Source organism: Lagenorhynchus albirostris, chromosome 19 (assembly GCF_949774975.1).
Source record: "Lagenorhynchus albirostris chromosome 19, mLagAlb1.1, whole genome shotgun sequence".
Taxonomy (NCBI): domain Eukaryota; kingdom Metazoa; phylum Chordata; class Mammalia; order Artiodactyla; family Delphinidae; genus Lagenorhynchus; species Lagenorhynchus albirostris.
Window position 1 is genome coordinate 46303008 of NC_083113.1, and position 24942 is coordinate 46327949.

At 43.0% G+C, this 24942-nt stretch overlaps 1 protein-coding gene and 1 pseudogene across 13 annotated transcripts in view; one reads left to right on the forward strand and one right to left on the reverse strand.

Annotated features, from left to right (window-relative positions):
• ZNF19 (zinc finger protein 19) overlaps positions 1-18789 on the forward strand; it is a 56990-nt gene extending 38201 nt beyond the window's left edge. For 6 of the 13 annotated variants that reach the window (XR_009537087.1, XR_009537088.1, XR_009537089.1 and 3 more), the window contains 2 exons: positions 9066-9132; positions 9638-12128. The gene's annotated coding sequence lies outside the window, so the exon portion shown is untranslated. Of the gene's footprint in view, positions 1-6396; positions 6495-9065; positions 9133-9637; positions 12129-16465 lie in introns of those variants that run through there. The other 7 variants (XR_009537082.1, XR_009537079.1, XR_009537084.1 and 4 more) reach the window with 4 other exon arrangements.
• Positions 5903-8619, reverse strand: LOC132509637 (protein enabled homolog; annotated as a pseudogene).
• Positions 18790-24942: the final 6153 nt, after the last annotated feature.

Genomic DNA, 24942 nt, shown 5'->3' on the forward strand with positions numbered 1-24942 from the left:
ATGAATTATCCCATGTATATAAACAAGTACATCAGCCTATTGATATTACATACACATTAAACAGTTCAACTCACATTAGATTCCAGGGGTAATTGAAGTGATTGATATTATACAGGACATATGTTTATTAATTATACATATCACATAAAGTCAAATCATTTCCAGTCATCATGCTTATCATAACCGATAACCAGAGCTTAATAATCAAGGCACAATCAACCCATCCACAAATATGTCTCTCTCCTCGTTCTAGGCCAATGAACCATGAGGATTGCTATAAATGAACTGTATCTGGCATCTGGCTCTTATTACTTCAGGACCATCTCACCTAAAATTGCCTACTCTTTCCTCTTCAATAATATACCTCGATGGGCTAATGGCTAATCAGCCATGTTCACACATAACTGGTTTCATGCTTTTGGTATTTTTAAATTGGGGGGCATGCTGTGACTCAGCTTTGGCCATCAGAGGTCTTAACACAGCCGAGAAACTTGTAGCTGAGCTTGAATTGAGTATTATTTTCCAACATCATCTACCATAATATGTTATTGCGTCAATGGTCACAGGATATAGAGCAGTAACACACATACCACACAGGCACACTCATATCTGGTAAACAGCTTGCTTAATCAAACCCCTACCCCACTAATTCTCATACTTTATATACCATTATCACCCTGCCAAACCCCCAAAACAAGTCAAAGCATATAAGATTCAACTAACTCACCTAACATACTGCTGTCACTTCACCAACCCAAAGTAAGTGTAACTCCAAACTTGCCTCTTAACTATACCATTGAATTATGTACATATATAAGGCTTATATAGACAGCCATCTCCCTCGATCTGTCATTTACCTCAAACAAAATTAAAATTACATTTTAATAATCTCCACAAGAAAAAAATTATTTTAACACATTGTCAATTAATTACATAAATATGATATATACAAAATCCTACTCAGCCTAATGATGAAGCTTAATAATTAAAGCGAGGCACCGTAAATACCTAGTTGAGTTTACTAACGCCATAAACCCACAGATTCGGTCCTACCCTTTCTATTAATTTCAAATAAAATTATACATGAAAGTATCTGCATCCCAGTGAGGATATCCTTTAAATCAAAAAAGATTAAAAGGAGCAGGCATCAAGCACACTAAAAAGTAGCTCAAAACAACTTAACTACGCCCTTATGGGAAATGGCAGTGATAAAAATTAAGCCCCAAACAAAAGTTTTTGAGTAAGTTATATTAACTAATGAGGGTTGATAAATTTCGTGTCAGCCACCTTGGTCATAAGATTAACCCATGTTAATAAAAATCCAGTGAAAAGCGTGTTAAAGATTACTTCAAAATAAAATGAAGTCCTAGCTAAGCTGTAAAAAGCCATAGCTAAAACAAAAATAAACTATGAAAGTGACTTTCACATTTCTGATTACATGACAGCTAAGATCTAAACTGGGATTAGATATCCCACTATGCTTAGCCGTAAATTCAAATAATTATAACAATAAAATGATTTGCTAGAATACTACCCGCATCAACCTAAAAGTCAAAAGACTTGGCAGTGATTCATACTCCTCTAGAGGAACCTATTATGTAATTGATAAACTCTGATAAACCTCACCAGCCCTAAGTATTGTCATCCTCAGGAAACTTTGGTAAACAATAGTAAGCAAAATTATCAGACATCAAAACGTTAGATCAAATTGTAACCTCTGGGAGGGGAAGAAATGGGCTATATTTTGTACCTCAGGAACATAAAATATATAAAATACTGTAACTAACACACACGCACGCACGCACGCGCGCGCGCGCACACACACACTGACTCCCCCCTCAAAGTGATAACTTCATATCCCAGTAATAAGTTCCAAACATACAAGAGGAGATAAGTGAGCATACTGGAAAGTACGCTTGGATGAATCAAAGTGTAGCTTAAAGAAAAGTACCTGGTTTACACCCAGGAGATTTCATACTGCATGAACACTTTGTACTGAAACTAGCCCAAACTTCCCACCGAATTCAACTACCATAAGTGAATTAAACATTCATTCAACATCTAAAGTATAGGAGACAGAAATTTAAATCTGGTGTTATAAAGTATGCTAAGGGAATGATGAAAGAAGTACTCAAAATACCAAAAAGCAAAGCTTACCTCTTGCATAATGATTTAACTAGAAAACTTTAACATAGAGAACTTAAGTTAGATAACCTGAAAGCAGATGAGCTACTTATGAACAGTTTACAAGAACAAACTCACCTATATGGCAAAATAGAAGATTTTCGGGTAAAGGTGACAAGCCTAACAAGCCTGATGATAGCTGGTTGTCTAGAAAAGAATTTTAGTTCAACTTTAAATATTACTTAAGAAACATAACTTTTATTATAACTTTAAATGTTATTCGAAAAAGGTACAGCTTTTAGTATCAGGATACACAGTTCCCCAGAGAGTAAGCATAAACAATACTTGGCTTAAAAGCAGCCACCAATTGCAAAAGTGTTCAAGGTCGACCACACATTCATCTTAAATACCAATAGTAAATAAACCAACCCTAATTTAATACTGGACTAATCTATTAATAGAAGCAATACTGTCAGTATGAGTAACAAGTAGTATTGCTCCTTGCATATGCTTATATCAGAACATTAACCTACTGAGAGTTAATAGTAAAATAAACCTAAACCAATACCTAGTTATTTATTAAAACAATTGTTAAACCCAACACAGGCATGCATTTAAGGAAAGATTTTAAAAAGTAAAAGGAACTCAGCAATCACAAACCCTGCTCCTTCATAAAAAACATTACCTGTGGCACTTCTAGTATTAGAGGCACTGCCTGCCCAGTGACATCTGTTTAATGGTCATGGTATCTTGAGTGTGGAAAGGCAGCATAGTCATTTTTTCTCTAAACAAGGACCTGTATAACTGATCACACGAGAGTATTACTGTCTCTTTTAATCAGTGAAATTGACCTTCCTGTGAAGAGGCAGGAATAATATGAGAAGACCCTATGGAGGTTTAATTAATCCAAAAAAATAATAACTGTACTTTAAGGAAAAACATAGTCTTTTTTTTTTAACATGTGTATACTGCAGTTTTATTTCAATTGCACAAACGAAGTTCATGTGTAGGAAATATAAATGAAACAGTACAGTAAAAATAGCAGAGAACCAAAAACTCTAAAAAGGAAGTACACCTAAAGCACAAGAATTAGTGTTTAGTGTTTCATCTTCAGTTTTGTTTGACACTTAATGCTTGCAAATTTTGAAACAAACTTTGAGATCATAATGACTCTTCTGAAGAGATTTCAGTACAAGCACTAAGATTTGGACATTCAGTTGGTTTGCAATTGAGTTGTTAGCTATTTACATAGTGTATAGTACAGACTTCTCACAGGTCAGATCACCTTCCTGTAATTAGAAAGGATCCCCTAAACTGCACTCAGCTTAAGACATCCAATGTACAAGGGCATGAAAACCATCATAATAATGTGGGTCCAAGTAACAGTTTTGATAAGGAAAATAAGCTTCTGTTTCCCATTTTAATTACTGAAATCTCTAACAATGACAAAACTGTCACAGGACAGTAACTGTATACAGTAATTCGATAAAACTTCTTGGAAAGAACACATTTAGCAATCTGAGATAAAGCAGAATGATAGGAAATAAAACGTGATTCAACACTGGTTCTTTCTGTCGTTTTTACACAGACATCATGTTACTATTAGACCAAGGCACAAAACGTTTAGTGCATAAACCAGTTTCTTTTTTAATATCTAGCATTCTTATCGTAGTCTTTTCTCTTACTTTGGCCCACTTGTACCCAATACTCTATCCTACTATAGACTGTTTAACTTAATCAACAAAATCCAAAGTGATTTCTGACTAGATTTATGGGGGACATAAACATTTATATCATCGGGACTTCCTTGGTGGTCCAGTGGTAAAGAATGCACCTTACAATACAGGGGACGCGGGTTCAATCCCTGGTTTGGGAACTAAGATCCCACATGCCGTAAGGCAACTAAGCCCACGCGCCCCAACTACTGAGCTCGCGCGCCTCAACTAGGGCCTGTGTGCCGCAAACTACAGAGCCCACGCACCCTGGAACCTCCCACCACAACTAGAGAGAAGCCTGCGCGCCACAATGAAAGATCCTGCATGCTGCAACTAAGACCTGATGCAGCCAAAAATAAAAATAAATAAATCTTTAATTAAAAAAATTCATATCAAAGTGTTTGCATAACCAAAAGTACAATAATAAAGATGAAAATGCCTATTTCTTTTAGAAACTAATACTTCATAAGCTTGCTGCATCTTTAATGTCTTTACTATTGGATGATAATGAATAGTTGGTAGAAAAAAAGGAATGTATACTTGAATTATGATAGCTTATCCATCACAAATTAATCTAAAAACGAAGTTTCTACAGAAACAGGAACTATCTTAACAAGGAAAAAAAATTCCTTCAAACCTCTTTGAAGTGGTAATGGCTGCAAACCTGCAGCATTTAGAAAACTATGCTATCAACAAGATCTGTCTTATGAATTTAGATTAAGAAATCTAGAAAGCAGATGAAAGTGGATTATTTCTTCAAAATTTTAGTACAACTACTGATAACCAAAGATTTCAAAGCAAATATGGCACATAACAACTCAAGCATAAATCAGGATGGAGAGCCTGGAGAATTTCTGATTTCCTGAATTTTCAAAAAATTCTCTCATTGCAACATACAGGATTTCTCCCCTATTTTAATCTTAGAAGTCTCAAAGAAAAGGGAGTGGATAACATACACACACACGAGTGCCCACACAAACACGCACGCGCACACACACATGCACACGGCGGTAAGTAGAGTATCTAGTTCCTTCCTCCCACCACCTAAGTCTATTAAAAGAAAATTATGTAGGACCCGTCGTTTTCCCTTTAATGATTTCTGTAACATTAATTGCTGCCATCATTGTTACTTTTTTAGTATTTCAACCTAACAAAAATTCAAAAGCAGCTTTGTAGTCAGGAACGTGCACCTGAACACCTGTAAAACTGCAGGGCCCCTAGGTAATAATAATAGCCAAATTCAGGGATCGAACTTTTGAGTTCCACAGTAAGATACAATGCATATGAAGCTCAGAATCATGTTTCAGACCACTGAACTTACTGAAGTTAAAATACAAATAGCCAGAGACATGACGTAGAAGATTAAGTACTTGGTTCTGTTAACATATTTATCAAAGTCACAAAATATTCCTCATTATTATTCATGCAGATAATTGAGAAAAAAGATAGTACGGAAGTTAACTTTAAATAAAAAATTATTCCTTCCCTTCCTCCCACTCCCCTATACTCTACAAAATGTTTTCCCTGGGACTAAGCCTTGAAAAGGCCACTGTATATTAGTTTGACATGCATTACTGTCTGCAATTTAAAAAACTAATTTTGTGGAGGTTGTAATTACATTACAAAAACGTCTGCAGGCATTAATCTAAAAAAGGTCAAAAACCTACAGTAAATCTACAATATATTGTTTTACATTTGACCACTGGTTTGTGTTACGTAGAAGTCATAGATTTGGTAAAGCACTGTAACAATTCAGGAAGGCATCTAAATCTTTAAATTCTGGATGAATTTTATGTTTGAATCTACAAAATTGCATGAAGGCTAACTCGAGAGACTTCCTATCATTCTAAAATTCCTCACTCTGGACAAATCATTTCTAGGACTCTTTCTTATAAATATCACCCTTTGAAAGCAAATACAATTCCTTTGGTTCCACACTTTATGATCTTAACTACATAGGGCTGATCTCAGTTATTCATGGAATATTAAATATGATAGGAAGACAAACCTGAGAGAAGCGTTTACAATACAATAGCATAACTTGCTAAATTCTTCATCAGCATTCTCTGAAAAAAACTTCTCAAGCCTTTCTCCTTTTTATTTTAGCAATGGATTGTGGAAAATGTGCGGTTTTCTCTTGACATGAAAATATTTCATTGCAGTCATCTTGCCTGATACGTTTAGTATTTTCTGCAAAACTGATACAGGAACTCCTATGCGACTCTCTTCCATCCTGTTGTAAAGGTCAGAAAAAAGCAACAAACTGGGAGGGAAATGGCTTATCGCCAGAGTAGTAATGTCTGAAGACTTTCAAAGTATGTTGGTTTTTCCCTCCTTCTGTTTATTTCCATTTTCTTCTTACAGCTCACAAAATGTAGAGGTTTGTTGTTATTAACAGTTGCTGTTTGTAGGGTTTTTTTTTTTTTCCACTCCAGATTGAAGTCCTATCTCTCCTTAGTTTGTTTCTCTACGCGGTGTTTGACTTGCTCAGTTCCTGCCTGATTGCATCAATGAGCTCTTCTTTTAGCTTAGTTAATTCTTTTCTCATTTCATCTAGAATGTCCTGCTTTAGCCTGTCATAGTCCAGTCCCTCTGTCTGGACTCCGTTGGCACTGGGCTGTGACGAGGGCGCAGATTTTGGTCTGGAAATAACAGGTGACTTGCTGCCATTCATTGTATTTGTTCTTTCCCAAGGTTTTCTTGTCGGTTCAGGTGTACTTGTTGAAGAGGCCTTAGAAGTTACAGACTCTGAATTTTCATTTTTGTCCTGTTTTTGTTCTTTTTGTATTGATCCCTTTTCAGCAATTCTCCTCCTCCTGGCCAGCAGGGCACTCACTTCTTCCATTAAACCACTACCCCTAAAGGAAGGGGTCCATTTCCACGACCCGTATCTGTTTTAGATGACGCTGAATTCACACCAATGGTAGTCCCTCCGCTTGGGAAGGAGGCATCCTCCATGCGCAACAGTTTCCTAAGTTTTGCTCTAATAATTGCAGCTGCAAGTCCAGTTAAAGGGCGATTGTCTTCAGACAGGGATCCCGAAAAGAATCCAGATGCAGGGAGGGGAGAAGCAGGTGGTGGAGAAGGAGGGGGTATATGATTAAGAGGTGGTGGAGGAGGCAGAGGCGGGGGCCCTGAGGTTGGAAGTGGAGGAGGCAGAAGGGTCCTGGGGGAGGAGGGAGCGCAGCTGATGCCTGGGCAGGACCTGGTGGGAGTGGAGGAGGGGGTGGGGGTGCAGGTGGTCCCAAGACAATGTCCTGCTGGGCTGGAGTCTTGGCCGGCAGAGAGGTTGCCTGCAAGTCTGGCTCAGAAGCAGAGGAGTCGTCTCCACAGAGGCAGGGGCAGCGGCATTTGCCATTCTTGGCTCTCGCTCCCAATCCAGCTGCTCCCTTTCTAGCTGCTGTCGCCGCTCTTGTTCTGGCCTTTCCCAGGCCCGTCTCTCCAGCCCCTCCAGCTCTTGTCTTTCCCTCTCCAGCCTTTCCCTTTCTAACCTCTCCCTCTCCAATCTCTCCCTCTAGCCTGTCCCACTCCAGCTCCTTTTGTTGCTGTTCTTGTAGTTGCCTTCTTTGACTTTCCAATTCTTCTCGTGATGGGCCATTCTGAACTTGGGCAGGTAGCTCTGTGAATTTTGTCTAGGCAACGTTGGCCGTTTCCTGTGAATTCAACACTTCTAAGGCATGCATCATGGCACTCGCGAAGACACTGGCATCTTCTTTGCTGCCAAAGTTGAGACCGTACACCTGTCTAGTTAGTGTCCCCCCATTGGTGGAACGTCTGTGTTGCTTGATTGTACTTCAGCCCTTTAGGAATGGCACAATTTACCACGACCTGATGGTCCTGAATCTTCCTGCCCACCACTCAATGTGTTTTTCCATGTATGACGATATATATGAACTGTGCTGAACCCAGCTGAACCACCAGCTGGTACCCACTTTTTATTGGCATCATTGTAAACCATCACAGCAGCTCTTGCCTGACAGACACACTTAAAATAAGTGAACAGAGTATCATGCCATTCCGTTCTGGTCTGCAGAGTCGCTGCTGAAAAATCAGCTGATAACCTTATAGGAGTTCCCTTGTGTGTTATTTGTTGCTTTTCCCTTGTTGCTTTTAATATTTTCTCTTTAATTGTTGTCATCCTGATCACAGTGCAGCGTGGTGTATTCCTCTGTGGGTTTATCCTGTATGGAACTCTCCGTGCTTCCTGGACTTGGGTGATTGTTTCCTTTCCCAGGTTAGGGAAGTTTTCAGCTATTATCTCTTCAAATATTTTCTCGGGCCTTTCTCTCTCTCTTCTCCTTCTAGGAACCCTATAATGTGAATGTTAGTGTGCTTTATGTTGTTCCAGAGGTCTCCTGAACTGTCCTCATTTCTCTTCATTCTTTTTTCTGCTCCACAGTAGTGACCTCCCCTACTCTGTCTTCCAGCTCACTGATCCATTCTGCTTCATTTACTCTACTATTGATTGATTCCTTCTAGTGTGTTTTTCATTTCAGTTATTGTACTGTTCAACTGTTCGGTTGTTCTTTATATTTTCTAACTCTTTGTTAAAAAACACTTGTAACTTATCTATCTGTGCATCCATTTTTCTCCCAAGCTCTTGGATCACCTTTACAATCATTACTCTGAACTCTTTCTCAGGTAGATTGCTTACCTCCACATCACTTAGTTCTTCTGGGGTTTTATCTTGGTCCATCATCTGAAACACATTCCTCTGCCACCTCATTTTGGGTTAATTACCTTTCTCGACTTTGGAGAAGTAGCCCTCTGTAGGAGACGTCCTGTGTGTCCCAGCAGTGCACTCCTCTCTCGTCACCCAAGGGCCAGGGGCCGCAGGGTAATGTCCGGCCTGTGTTTGAGACAACAGGCTGCTGTATCATAGTTTTCTTCCTTCTGGTTTCTGCCCGCCATGGGTGAGGCTGGTCTAGAAGCTTGGGTAGGCTTCCTGGCGGGAAGGGCAGATACCTGCCCACTGGTGGGTGGAGCTGGGTCCTGGCCCTCTGGTGGGCAGGGCTAGGGGCATGTCTAGAGGCGGCTGTGGGATCAGGAAGTCTCTAGGCAGCCCGTCTGCTAATGGGTGGGGCTGTGTTCCCACCCCGTTAGTTGTTTGGCCTGAGGCGTCTGGCACTGAAGCCTACAGGCTGTTGGGTGGGGCTGGGTCTTGTTGCTAATGATGTCTGCCTCAACGAGAGTTCATGCAGATGAACAATCCCCTTCTGCCGCCAGCTTTTATGACCCCAGCATGAGCTACAGCCACCCCCCACCTGCCCAGGAGACCCTCCAAGACCAGCAGGTAGGTCTCGCCCAGGCTCCTATGAGGTTACTGCTTTTGCTCTTGGTCCCGGTGCATATACCTTCAGGAGTTAAGTCTCTATGTCCCCCACTCCTGTGGAGCTCTGCATTAAGTTAAGCCCCTCTGGTCTTCAAATCCAGATGCTCTGAGGGGCTCTTCTTCCCAACACCAGACCCCCAGGCTGGGAAGCCTGATGGGGGCCTCAGAACTCTCACTCCTGTGGGAAAGTCTCTGCAGTGTAATTATTCTCCAGTGTGTGGGTCACCCACGGGCGGGGGTGGGGAGATTTGATTATATTGCGAGTACACCCCTCCTACCATCTCATTGTGGTCTCTTCTTTATGCCTTTAGATGTAGATGTTTTTTGGTAGGTTCCAGTCTTTTTTGTAATCAATGGTTGTTCAGCAGTCAGTTGTGATATTGGTATGTTCATGAGAAGGAGGTAAGCTCAAGGTCCTTCCACTCTGCCGTCTTGAAAGCCTCCAACATAGCTTTTTTTTTTGCAGTACGCGGGCCTCTCACTGTTGTGGCCTCTCCCGTTGCGGAGCACAGGCTCCAGGCACGCAGGCTCAGCCGCTCCACGGCATGTGGGATCTTCCCGGACCAGGGCACGAACCCGTGTCCCCCACATCGGCAGGCGGACTCTCAACAACTGCGCCACCAGGGAAGCCCCAACATAGCTTTTAATGGATTAACAATTTTGGTTGGGGTAACCTTGGAGAATAAAACATCGGAGTGATTAAGATTTAGACCAGCTAGTCAAAATGCTTTATCATTAATGATCCAAAATATTGATAAGTGGAATAAGTTACCCTAGGGGTAGCAGCACAATTGTAGAGTTCATACTGACGATAAGGTTTATGACCTTGATGCTGGATCAGTACATCCCAATAGTATAACTGCTATTAACGGTCTGTTCAGTGATTAGTAAAGTCCTGTTTGATCTGAGTTCAGACTGGAGTAATCCCATTAGGTTTCTATTCTATATTTCTTGCAGTATGAAAGAACAAGAGAAATAAGGCCTATTTTACAAAATGTCTTCAAACTAATTGATGATATAATCTCAATTCAATTAATTTATACATACCCCACTATAGAACAGGGTTTGTTAGGGTGGTAGAGCCCGGTAATTGTGTAAAACTAAAACCTTTATCCGCAGAGGTTCAAGTCCTTTTCCTACAGAAATATTTATAATCTGCATTCTTTCACGAATTCTACTTTTACTAGCTGTAGCATTCCTCACATTAATGGAACGGAAATTCCTAGGCTATATACAAATCCAGAAAGGGCCACACATCGTCAGCCCTTATGGATTATTATAACCCATTGCTGATACAGTCAGATTATTTATTAAAGAAACACTATGACCATCAATCTCATCAATTTCTGTATTATCGCATCAAGTCTAGCCTCAAGCCTGGCTCTCGCAAGATGAATTCCTCTCCCCCTACCCTTTCCACTAGTTAACATAAACCTAGGTGTACTATTTATACTAGCTATCAAGCCTAGCCATTTTTTCCATCCTCTGATCTGTATGCGTTTTGGATTCAAAATACACAGTCATCGGAGGTCTCCATGCAGTAGCACAGACAATCTCATATGATGTAACACTAGCAATTATTCTCTTATCAGTTCTAGTGATAAATGATCATTTACACTTTCAGCAGTAATTATTACACAAGAATACCTGTGACTAATTTTCCCATCCTGACCCCTAGCCAGAATGTGATTTATCTCTACTCTAGCAGAAACCAACAGAGTCCCATTTGATTTAACCTATATTTGGCTTCAATGTAGAAAATGTAGCAGGCTTAGTCACCCTGTTCTTCCTAGCAGAGTATGTCAATATCATTATAATAAATATTTTCACAACAATCCTATTTTTAGGAGCATTTGACAACCCCTACATGCTAGAATTCTATACAGCCAATGTCATCATTAAAACACTCCTCCTAACAATCTCCTTTCTATGAATTCAAGCATCCTGCCCACAATTTTGATAAGATCAGCTTATATATCTCTTATGAAAAAATTTTTACCACTAACATTAGTCTTATGTGTATGAGAAGTTTCACTACCTGTCATCACATCAGGCATCCCACCACAAACATAAGAAATATGTCTGACAAAGAGTTATTTTGATAGAGTTAGTAATAGAGGTTTAAAACCCTCTTATTTCTAGAATCATAGAAATTGAACCCACCCTTAAGAATTTTAAATTCTTCATGGTAAAGTCAGCTAACTAACTATTGGGCCCATACCCCAAAAATGTTGGTTTACATCCTTCCAGTACTAATAAACCCTCTTGTGTTTACTATCATTCTACTAACCATTATCTCAGGAATTATAATTGAAATAACAAGCTCACACAGGTTACTATTATCCCCATTCTAATTAAAAAAAAAAAATTTAACCCATAAGTGTGAACAATAGCACAAATACCAGTAGAAAATCTAAGGCAACCCAGTTATCTAATACTACCTGGGCTAAGGAATATAGGGATATCTGTTGTGCTGCAGTGCAGTCTTTTTGGCTGTTTGACTAGTGGTGGCTGATAAATTTCTGATCTTTTTGTTTATATACACTCCTGCATTAGGAACCAAGATTCCCAAAAGATTTGCCACTGGTATCTTGGTATTTTGCTAACACAGATTGCTTGACTCTTTAATGAAGAGAGAAAGGAGATTCATTTATTTCCTGATGTATAGACAATGGGATAACGTAATATTCTAATAAATATATACCTTCTATTTGTCAGCTATTAAGACATTTTTCAATTAAGTAAGGGACAGAGGGAGGGGGTCCTGGGGTAAGTATTGCTCAGTCTCTAGGGACTGAAGATAGTATCAGACAAGGAATGGCCATATTAATACGTTGAAGAATTTAAACCTGAAAGATTAGGTCAGAGAGAGGTTGGTCTGGGTGAGCGGTAACATTAGCAACATCTGAAAAGTCAGCGACAGGTATTATGAGGGGCCTATCCCAGTAGCTATGCTTTGTGACAACTTTACTAAAGAATTTTCTTTCCATCTTCAATATTGAGGCAAAAGTACAGCTAGAAGTAGAAGAGTAACTTTCAGTTTTGATAGGGAGACAAACATTCAAATAACAGTTCAATCGAACTAGTAGGATGGGTCTTACAGGCTTGGCCCGGATTCTTGGGTCAGCTGTCCACTGTTGTCATCGTCTTCTCGTCCTGGCTTGATGGTTGTTTTAAGGTGAGCTTGAGGTCAGCAGTCCCCTCTACAGACCAGTCTGATGCAGAGGCCCTTTTTAAGTGAGAAATAAAAATTGGAGAGTTAATTCCCTTCAGTTTTACTGTGCATGAGCCAGTTAAGAGTACCTGATAAGGATCCTTCCTTTTAGGTTTGAGATAGTCCTTTAAATGGTATCTTTTCCAGTATGCCCAGTCTCCTAGGTGCAGGTCATGGAGCATCTGGTCTTCATCCAAAGATAGAACACTGTGATCGGCTTCAGAAGCAAGCTTGGAATATCCTTTTAATAATTCAATTAAACTTTACAATAATGTGACATAACAAAGTGGCATCTCGGATGTAGGCAGTTAAGTACAACACCTCAGTACATATAAAACCTCAATATCCACGAAGGTATATCACTGAAACTTAATTTTTCTATATAAATTATCTTCATTTTGACCAAACATAGTCAAATTAAGACTAATTTGTTTGAAGAATAAATCTGGTTTCTATACACTTACCCTGGTTACTTACATAAGTGTAACTGATCATATAGGCCCTTTGAAATTTGGCTTTATTGCAACTTTTCATAAGGGATCTCAAATTGAACTTTTAAAAGGCCTCTCAAAGCCAGGAAAGCCATGCCATTAGATTCTACCTGCAATACCTACAGATTTAGGTGGATTCCTCTCTAACTATGTTCCAAAATATCTTGAGGTTCTTATTTCTGCCAGGAAGTGGACTTCCTTTTTCACCTGGAAAGGCTGTGAGGAACCTAAGAGATTCTACATTCAGAAGGAATCAGGTAGAGAGAAAAGATAAATGCTTCAGTTCTGCTCACAAAGGAATAATTTACCAAATTGCTGTAAGTCATACTTTGCTTAAGGGGAAAGGTTTCCTTATATCTGGAAAACAAAGATGAAAAGCCAGTAATATTTCAGACAAAAAATCATAAAAATTATAATCATATTTACAAGCTCATTCAATCCCATATAATTAATTTTTGTTCTGCTTGAGTCCAGTTTTCCCATTAGTTTTGGTGACTTTGCCTGATGATTGAGGACATTTTTTTAAAGTTTTTGAGGTTTTTGTTAAGGCTTATATGATTTGTCACGTGAAGTGGGTGCCTTGTTCGCTGGAGATTGTGGAAAGTATACCCCAAGTGGAAAACACATTTTCCAACAGTTTCCTTGTCATTGTGAGGGCATCAGCCTTGCAGCCAGGGAAGGCCTTAACCCATCAAATAGAAATGGGGTTTGCCAGGAAGCCAGGAAAAGCCAAGCAGCTGTCTTGGTTTCCCATATCCCAGACTGTTTAATTCACAGCTATTGTTGACCCATCTTAATTTCTCTGATTTAGGAGCAGACTGTTGTCATGTTATAAGGACATCAGGATGGCAAAAGCCTGACAATGAGGTGTTAATTTTTTGTAGACACAGAATGGACTTCACCTACAAGTGCCATCAGCTGTGTTGTTGCCTTTGCATGAAAGAGCAGAGCATCTCCCTAATACTCAGGGGTTCAGTCCCTTTAGTGTGAGCCTCGATTTTGATGACAAAGAAACATTCTATGTCAGGACATACAAGATTTTCAGGAATTTCATATAATTTCTGGAACATTTACACTATATACTTATAGACATAAAGAAGGCTTAATGTTGACAATGCTTCCCATGTCAATTATGACCAAATAAGCATAATTAGTTGAATATCTCTCTCTTTGAGACACTTCAGGACAGTATCACTTCATTTTCCATTAACTAAATCCATTTTCTTTCTTCAATCCTCCTTTTACTGAAAACACACATCTTTTTTTTCCTTGAATACTCAAGTTTACCTTATTATTTCTACTAACTTTAATTACAAATATTATATTTAACCCTTGAAAACCTTAATCCCTAACAAAAACCAAGAAACAGTACATTGTGAACTGTTATACCAGCGTTTCCTGATTGGCAAGCTTATCAACATATTTCAACAACCTTTAGAAACATACATTTTCTCATAGCGTGATTTCTTTTCTCATTGTGGTACAAGACATGTGTCCAATAAACCCAAATATCTTTAGTTTTTCTCTGATAAGACAAAGTAGGTAAATTTAGACATGCTGAGCAATTAATGTTTTAGTATTTTTATCTTAATTGGAAATGATCTGGATAGTTAGTGAATTCCCATCATTTAATTTAATTTAGCACAACTCCAAAGTTTCAAGTTACCCGAAATCTGGAGAAACTTTTTAGGTATACATACCATAAAGCATAATCTTTTTTTTTTTTTTTTTTTTTTTTGGCGGTACGCGGGCCTCTCACTGTTGTGTTCTCTCCCGTTGCGGAGCACAGGCTCAGCAGCCATGGCTCACGGGCCCAGCCGCTCTGTGGCATGTGGGATCTTCCCGGACGGGGACATGAACCCGTGTCCCCTTCATCGGCAGGCGGACTCTCAACTACTGCGCCACCAGGGAAGCCCAAGCATAATCATTTTTAAAGAGTTCACCTAAAAGCTTTTATCCCATTTATCTCAATTTTATTACTTATGAAAATACCACCATACTAAGTTAATTTTCTTGTTGACAAATTTTGTAACAGAGGTAGCATGAGCTTATTGACTTTTAGGAAACCTAGGTACCAAATAAACGTATTATACTTCATACTGATGACCCTAAAGGCATGTTTCTATTAATCAAGTCAACAACTTAAACTTATTTTCATGTACTGAAGATTAATCCTAGATCGCATGCTCCTCTAAAAATTTGGGTTAGCTTTTTGTTACAATTAGAAATATCTGATTTGTAAATGCGTATTTTTTTTAAATGCGTATTTTTAAGTCAATTAAATAGAGCTCTTTTATGAATTCTTTTTTTTTTTTTTTTTTTTTTTCCGGTACTCGGGCCTCTCACTGTTGTGGCTTCTCCCGTTGCGGAGCACAGGCTCCGGACGCGCAGGCTCAGCGGCCATGGCTCACGGGCCCAGCCGCTCCGCGGCACGTGGGATCCTCCCAGACCAGGGCACGAACCCATGTCCCCTGCATCGGCAGGCGGACTCTCAACCACTGCCCCACCAGGGAAGCCCCTAAAATAAATTTTTTTATACATCTTTATTGGAGTATAATTGCTTTACAATGGTGTATTAGTTTCTGCTGTATAACAAAGCGAATCAGCTATACATATACATATGTCCCCATCTCCTCCCTCTTGAGCCTCCCTCCCACCCCTTTAGGTGGTCACAAAGCACCGAGCTGATCTCCCTGTGCTATGCGGCTGCTTCCCACTAGCTAGCTGTTTTACATTTGGTAGTATATATGTCCATGCCACTCTCTCACTACATCCCAGCCTCCCCTTCCCCACCCCACCGTGTCCTCAAGTCCGTTCTCAACGTCTGCATCTTCGAATTTGCAGTTCAATTTGTTGATTCACCCCAGGGCTTGACAAAAAGAGGGCATAACCTCTGTCTTTAGATTTACAGTCTAACACTTGCTCAGCCTTTTTTACCTATGTTCACAAACCGCTGATTATTTTCAACAAATCACAAAGATATCAGGACTTTATTATTTGGTGCTTGAACTGAAATAGTAGGCACCACTTTAAGTCCATTAATCCGTGCTGAGCTAGGCCAACAGAGTGCTGCTGGGAGCTGACCAAATCCATAATGTCGTCGGAACATGCATTTGTCATAATTTTCTTTATAGTTATACCTATTATGATTGGAAGGTTCAGAAACTGGCTTCTCTCCGTAGAAGAGAAGGGCACTCAATTTAGCATTTCCCCGAATAAATAATATAAACTTTAGACTACTTCCCCCATCAGTCTTACTCCTACTCGTATCAGCAATAGTAGAAGCCGGTTCTGGTACCGGTGGAACCATATATACAGCCCTAGCCGGCAGTCTGGCCCATGCAGGAGCCTCTGTCCACCTCACCATTTTCTCCTTACATTTAGTAGATGTTTCCTCAATTCTTGGTGCTGTTACTTTTATTACTGCCATCTTTAATATAAACCACCAGCCATTATCCCAATATTAAACACCATTATTTGATCTGCCCTAGTTATAGCCATATTACTATATCACTCTCAGTTCTAGCAGCCGGAATTACCATACTGTTAACAGATCAAAATCTAAACACTGCTTTCTTTTCCCCTACAGGAGGAGACCCAATCCTACACCAACGGCTATTTTGATTCCGTGGTCACCCTGAAGTCTATATTCTTATCCTACCAGGGTTCAGAATAATCTCACATATCGTGACATACTATTTGGGACAGATATATGGGAATATATGGGAATAGTATGAGCCATGTCCACTGGCTTTTTAGGATTTATCTTGTGGGCCCATCATATGTTTACCGTAGGAATAGATGTTGACCCATGAGCATGCTTTACATCAGCTACCATAACTATGGCTATTCCTTTAGCAGTAAAAGTGGCTGATTAACAACTCTTCATAGAGATTATGGTTTAGTATAGCAAAATGAGACTTATGCTTTATTTTTCTTTTTACAGTAGGTGGTTTAACAGGAATCATCTTAGCCAGTTCATCCCAGGACACTGTCTTCCACAATACAGACTATGCAGTAGCACATTCCAGTATGTAATGTGAATGGGAGCAGTCTTCACTATTATAGGAGGCTTTGTACACTGATTTCCAATAACCTCAGGTTATACACTTCACATGAGCAAAAATTCACTTCACAATTTTATTTGTAGTAGAAAATATGATTTTTTTTCCCCTGCAGCACTTTCTTGGCTTTTCAGGGATGCCACGACTTTACTCCAGCTACCCTCAAGCACACACAAGAAATATTTCACTCATTCATCTCATTAACAGCAGTAATGCTACTAATCTTCAAATTCTGAGATGTATTTGCATCTAAATGAGAAGTTTCAGAAGAGGAACTAACGACTACTAACCCAGAATGGTTACATGAATGCCCTCTACCATATTCTATACTTGAAGATCATACCTATGTAAATTTAAAATAAGAAAGGAAGGAACTGAATCCTCAACCAGTTTCAAGCCAACACCATAACTATTATGTCTTTATTAATAAGTGAGATAATAGCAAAAAGTTATGTAACTTTGTCAAAGTTGAATCATAGACAAAAATACTGTATAACACGATGGCAAATCCATTTCAGCTAGGCCTTCTAGACGCAACATCACCTATTATGGAAAAACTTTTACATTTTCATGATCGTACATTAATAATCACTTTTAAAATAAGTTCTCTAGCCCTCTGTATTATTTCATTAATATTGACAACTAAACTTACTCATGTACACACAATAGATGCACAAGTAGAGACAATTAGGACCATGTACCGGCCATCATTCGAATCTTAATTGCCCTATCCTCATTACAAATCTTTTACATGATACATGAAATCAGTAACCCTTCCCTAAACGTAAAACCTGTGGGTCATCAATGATACTGAAGCTATGAACACACAGATTATGAAGATTTAAATTTTTACTCCTCTATAATCACCACATTAGATCTAAAACCAGGAGAATTATGACTAATTCAACAACGAAGTAGCATAGTCATTGAATATTAGTTTCATCTGAAAATGTTTTATACTCGTGAGCTGTTTCTTCTTTAGGCCTAAAAACAGATGCTATTCCAGGACACCTAAATTAAAGAACCATAATATCGACAGGACTAGACCTGTATTGTGGACACTAATCAGGAGAAATCATTTTCCTTCATTCAAAGACAGGACAGAGGGAGATGGCGTGAGCCACGGGGTGAATCCAGAGCCCACAGAGGATGCGCTCTCTGAGCTCCAGGACAGGAAGGGGGTGTCTCTGGGGTCCCGGGCCACCCACCACTCCCTCCTGAGCGGGGTCTTGGGAACATTCTGTCAGTGACGTGGCAGCCTGAGCATTTATCACGGCCCTCACGCTGTGGCCCGCCCCCCAAGCTCCAGGGATCGCATTCCACACTCTGTGGGTCCCCCCTGCAGGGTCCTTCCTGCTGCAGGAGCAGAGACCACCCAGCTAGCAGCCCTCTCCCCAACCAGCAGGAAGAGCAGGTGGAAGGCGGGGCACCAGAGGAGTCTCACTCACTCAGACATCAGTGCCCCAGGGCTGCCAGCGTGGACAGCAATGATGCAGATGACAACAGCCCAAGACACGGGAGCAGAGGGCCCCAGAGGCGGCTGGTCAGGTCCTGGCTCATCTGTGCCCCGCACACCCTGTCCCTCCTACAGCCTCTTCCTCACATGTATTCAGATGCAAACAAGCAGAGCTTCAATGGGCAAACACTGCAGGATTCCACTCAAATAGGGGCCCAAGAGTCGACAACTCATGGACCTAAGTGGTCGTTGGCAGCAGGGCTTCGGGAGGGGGTGGAAGTGAGACTTTCATGGTCGTGGAATTTTCTAGAGATGGTCGTAATGGCTCCACAACGTGAATGTACCTGATGCGTCAGAAACATGCACTTAAAATGATGATGATGGTAAATGGTGTGTGATGTGTGTTTTATTTCATTTAAAATTTTAAAATGTCTGGTTAACTGAGACTCCAGTCTGACCCCTTTGTTACAAATGTGCAAGGTCAAAGCACTGTCCCCCACCTCGGGCACATGGCATGTGGAGGACCATTATTAGGGGGGGCCAGTCTGGTAACTGAGTTCTGTCCACGGGAACCCAGACAGCAGCGACCCCATAGATAAGACATATGATCTGCTATGATATTAACATGATACCACCAAGGGTTGTCACTCAGCAGGAGGACCACCCTGCTCAAAGGTGCCTGTCCTCATATGAACATGACAAGGTTAAGAGAAGAAAAGGGACCACAGGTTAATCAGGGCAACACCCTCAGTTCGGATGTTGGAAATCTCAGAGGGGACAAGACACACTGCAGGCAAAGAGCAGACATGGGGTCTGCACATGAGCCTGACCCACACGGATGGGGTGAGCCCCACACAATCCCCAGACACCGCAACTAGAGTCACACATCCCCCTGGTCAGGATACCATGGCTGTGCTGCATGAGCCCCCAACGTGGGAACAAGCCAGGTCCCTGGGACCAGAGAAAGAAGTGTAGGGTCTGTCTCCTCTCCTAACACTTGCCCCAGAGAAGTCAGTCCCCTCCTGTTTTCACTTTTGCTTTTAACTTTTTTGTGCTGAAGTTGAACACACTACCTTGGTTCTGGCAGGCTTGGTCCTCTCCTGATTTGCTGGGGTGTTGAGAAAACTCACAGGACAGCAGGGCTGAAAGAGGAGGGGCAGGTCCGGACTCTGCTGAGCAGAGATGGTTGACCAGAAGGCGATTACAGAGACACATCTCACCTGCTGCCGATCGGCCTTACACCTAGGTCCATGTGCCCGGCAATCAATTCACCAGGTAAACCTGCCTTCCTACTCGCTCTGCGTGTGCTGGTGAATTGGAATAATCATGAGGTAGCCCACCTGAGGAGTCTCCACCAGCCGCAGGGAAGGTGAACCTTGCAGGGGTAAGGACTAAGGCCCTTACCATGGCTCCTTTGGGAGGGCCATGTAACCACACTCAGAGCAGAGCGCTGTCACCCAGACAAGCCCACCTCAGCTCCAGACCCCAGATGTCTGAGCACTGATGTTCGGACAGAGGCGTGGAGCTTCTCAGTACTGAGGCCAGGCCAGGTCTCCATGTCCCCCTGAAGCTCCCAGGACAGAGGCCAGGCCAGGTCCCCATGTCCTTGCGCACAAAGAACACGGTCAGGTCTAAATATTCTCATTGTAGGCAGCACATGGTCAGGTCTAAACATACTCAGTGTAGACAGGACATGGAACTGTCTAACCCTACCGTGTAGACAGAACTTGATCAGGTTTAAACTAGCTTAGGGCTGCTCTCCCAGGAGGCACAGGTCACACATGTGGGGTCTCTCATCTCTGGACAGGGGCTCACCCTCGTGTGGGAACCAGGATGTACATTTCTGGGAGAATAAATCAACATTGGGCTCGCACACTTTACCCACATCAGGAAACTAAACAAAATCTTTCTGACATTAAACATTTCAACGTGCAAAACAAAAACGTTACCAATTTCTCTGGCCACGTGATGGTCAGGATCCCGGGCTAACCCTGGAACTTCTTGCAGTGCAGCCCTGTCCAAGAAGTGGCCTGATTCCAGCATCCCAGGCCCCCAACAGGAGGCGGCCTCAATGGAAGCCCAGGAAGGACAGTGCATCCCGCGGGCCACATCGGGGGAGCACGCTCAGGGCAGCTGAGAGCACCGCGCACAGGTCCTGCTTCCCGGCAGCATGTGCCGGGGGGTGACGGCTCCTACAGCACCCAGCCAGGCTGCTTCGTGCACCAGGGCTGATCTGAGGGGCGAACACAGGGAGAGGCTGGAGCACAGAAGCCATCTGAGCGCAGAACTAATCCACTTTCTGTCGCTATGGGTTTGCCTGTTCTGGATGTCTCATGTTAGTGGAATTAATAAATTGTCCTTTTGTGTCTGGCTTCTTTCTCTGAGCATCATGTTTTCAAGGTTCATCCATGTGGCAGCCGATGTCAGCGCTTCACTCCTTTTCATGGCTGAGTTAATACTCCCCGCCCCCGCCCCCTTACTTTTAACTCTATAATTTATTGTGACTCCCTGCCCACACTGTATAGGGCTGATGAGAAATTCACCTCCTGTCATTCTTGGGCCATAACCTGCATTTTTAACTGACACCCAGGGGTTCTGTGCAGGAGCTGAAAGCCCAGCCCCCCACGGTGCACAGTCATCCTGTGTGACCGGAGCCCAGGAGGAAGGGTGAGACAGGCCTGCATGTTTAGAGGACCAGCCCTGCAGTCTCATGTGAAACCAACTTGCTGGTCAGTGTCCTGTGAGAGCTGTCCTCAGGGCACCATGTGGGGAACACAGAACAGTTAAGGGCCACAGCACTGCCTTCAGTTCAGGCCCACCCACTGCAACTGTCTACATGCAAAGTGCTGAGGCTGCAGGGGAGGGTCCTTCCTGCTTCTTCCAGCTTCTGGGGACTCCAGGCATCCATAGACCTGTGGCTGCATCTCTCCCATCTCTGCCTTCACCTTCACGTGGCTTCTCTGTGTCTGTTATCTCCCCTCATCTTGTAAGGACGCAGTCACACAGGACGAGGGCCACCCCAATGCCCTTGTCTTAACTACTTACAGCACCAGGCCCTACTTCCAAATAAGGTCATGTCCTGAGGCCCTGGGGTCAGGATGTGGCTGTCTCTTTCCATGGGTGGCACTGGGGTGGGCAGACACAATCCCCCTTCACTCTAAGGTAACAGATCCCATATGACAGGTATCCTTATAGGAAGAGGATATCAGGACACAGAGACACCAGGCACATGCCGAGGACCACCCGAGGTGACCAAGACTCTCCTGAACCATATCTCACCCAGACCCTGTCCGTGGCCTCCACCTTGGCCCCATCCTTGCAGGGCCTGCACAGCCCGGTCTCAGCAAGAATCCTGCTCAGTCAGCGCAGAAATGAGGTACCAGAACACACCACTCCACAATGTGCCTCTTCGGCATGTGGATTACTTTGAGCTAAAGGCCACCAAGAACCAGCAGATGCAGGGAAAGCTCTAGAACACGCCAAAGAGGGAGACGACAGGACAAACCAACCCTGCCAACACCTTGAACACGGAGCTTCAGCCCCCAGAACCTGGGAGACAATGAATGTCTGTTGTTTAACCACCTGGTCTGTGGTGTTTGTTATGGCAGCCCCAGGAAACACGGACAGCATCCTCTATGGAGAGCGGTGAAGAGCTGGGTTTGCACCTGAGTTCCACCACCAACGAGCCACCCTTGGACCAGTTACCCCACCATCCGGGCCTCTGTTTCTCACCTGTAAAATGGGATTGGTTACAGTGCCCCATCTCACGGGGTCACAGGGTGGACTCTGTGAGCTAAAGCATGTGAGGCACTCAGAACTGAGGCGCACAATAACCATGAAGCATGCTGGCCATCACCCCAACATTCTGGACCCTCTCCTCTGGTAGGGACGTTTTCCCTCTAGTCTAGAGGAGGCCCATCCGCCGGTACCACATCCAGCTGTTATAAACTCTTTGTATACAGCTGAGGGGGTTCAGAATTTGCCACCCCAAATATGTCACTTTGGCATAAGGGTTATTTGGAGTTGAGGTGATTGAGAAGCTGCAAAAAGAAAAACTCTGCCCTCCTCCATCTGCCTGATCCCTTTGCGAGGATGTCCCCCTCCCTCTCCTGTTCCAGGAAGGGAAGAAACAATCTTATCATCTGAGATGGTACTGACTTCAGTCTGCATAACAAACCTCACTAAGTCAGCTCTGTCCCCTCTTATTTTCCCCCACTTACTTACCTTCCCACAACTTCCTGTCCCTAGAAATTGAAACCTGTTTTCCTTTGTCTTGTCACTTCTCCAAAAACTTATCACCCTGTGTTAACATGGCACATAAGTCCTTAAGTCTAACTGTCTCTTTGCATCTCCACTTCTTTTCTGTGCAGGGCTCTGTACACAGACATAATAAACCTTTTGCTCCTGTTAATCTGTTGTCAGTTTAATTTGCAGGTCCCTGGGACAGAACCTAAGAGAGTGGAGGAAAAATTTTTCATCCCCTATACCGCGTCAAATACACCAACAGCCAACCCCCCCTTTGTTCTTGTTCTGCCTCAGCAGCAACAGACACCAACCCTCTCCCCACCTATGAGATACTCAACTAGCACCCCTGTCTCCATCTTCTCTCGCAGCCTGTCCCATGGCTCCCTCAGTCACACCCTGTCTCATAAATGTCCCCTGAGGCGAGAACCCGGGACCCCAGGCCACCTGGGGGGGGTGTGACATTCCAGCACCAAGTGTCCAGGTGGCTGGAGCTGGACTCTGCCATGCAGCACACCCGGGGGTGATTCCATCCCAGTGCCCTCCAGCTACAATGGCCCGCACATCGCCCACGCAGGTTTCTGAAATGCTGGCGGATCAGGGCAAGGGCTCAGACCCCAAAACCCCACACTCAGGGCTCTGTAGTGTGGGATGGCTGCATCATAGGGACCCCAATTAGGAGTGTGGTCAGCCTCAGTGTAGGGAGACACACCTCTGCTGTCCTTAGGAGAACAAGGGTGGGTCTGCGCCCCTCCCAACCACACACCCCAGTGGGCCCCCTTCACAGCCAACTGGAGTACTGGCTGGAATCCAAGCCCTTGTGGATCCTATCCAAGTTGGGCCAGGTCGCAATGATCCCAGACCGAGGGGCTCAGGTGACTCCTGGGACTTCCCCAGTTTGCTTTTAAGGGAAAACCACTGAGTTTCAAATGAAAGGAACCAGGACTCACCAACCCAAATGTGCATGTTTGGCATAAGGATTATTCTGAATAGAAGGCCACTGAGAACCAGCAGACTCAGGAAACGCTCTGAGAACAGGGCACAAGCATTCCTTCCATAAAGGAAATTCACATTTATAAAGGAAATGCCCACTTGTAGGGACCTCCTCTTCTCCCACACCTGGAAGAGGAGGCTGCGTAACAACTCTCACTAGTAAAAAAAAAAAAAAAAAAAAAAGGCACCAACTTGAATCTGCATCACAAGCCCCACTAACCCTCTTGTTCACCGGGCTTTCCGGACTGACTTCCCACGGCTTATCCCCGCCCCACCAACCCCTTCCCTCTGTCCAGCCCAGGACGGTATTTCAGCCCCCAATTTTCACTGCCTCTTTGAGGAATACTGCCTTATAAACTCCCACACATTCCATCTCTTTTCCCCTCTTGTTAGTCTGCCTTTTCTCAGTTTAACATCTGGGTTCCAGGCACTGAACCTGGAAGGGGAGTGGGCGCTGGAGCGGGCTGCCATCCATCATGAAAGCCATCTTGGAAACTTCAGAAATGGCGTGAGCCACTGTCAACCACAGCTAGCGTGAGCAGTTAACTTACGGCCTTACACAGAATAAACTATATTCAGAATAAAGGCAGCGAATTCTCAAAACTCACTACCATTACTGTAGACCTCACTGGTTATCGTACTGCATTTACTACCATCTCTGCTCACTCTTACCCTCTCCCACCCATAGTGTGTGCGGTGGAAACTCTCTCTGGGGTTCTTCCCGGCTGCGCGTTCACGAACATCACATCAGAAACTCAAAACTGGCCACCGTGGGAATAGCTACACCACAGAAACGGCAGATGCCACCACCCAGCCTTGGGTGATTGTTTTGTTGATGGTCTAGACTTAGAAAGTGATGGGAGAAGCGTGACTCCTGCAGACCGGATGTGCAGGGGTGTGTCTGTGGTGTTGCATTGCAAAGACCGAGAGAACACTCTACTGCATCCGAAACCCAGGACACGATTCAGCAGAGGCTGCTGACGTCATGGAGGAAGGAGCGAGGTTCTACACACGTGGAGTTCGTAGTCTTACTCCTTAATTACAAGAAAATTCCAAGCAATACCAGAACTGCTCTCGTGTGTCGACTAGGGGAGCACGGGTGGTGGGGGAACAGGAGCCAGGCAAAACTCCACAAAAGCATCCCATGAAGCCCTGGTCTCTCTGGAATTTACACCAAAGTCCTGTCCACTAGTATTTTTTGTTAATTGTTCGCTACATCCTGGGTATCAATTTAGCTAATAAACGTATGGGCCCATATATGCACCTTTTGGGGGAGCCCTTGAGAACCAGGATTGTGTGCTATCTGTTATC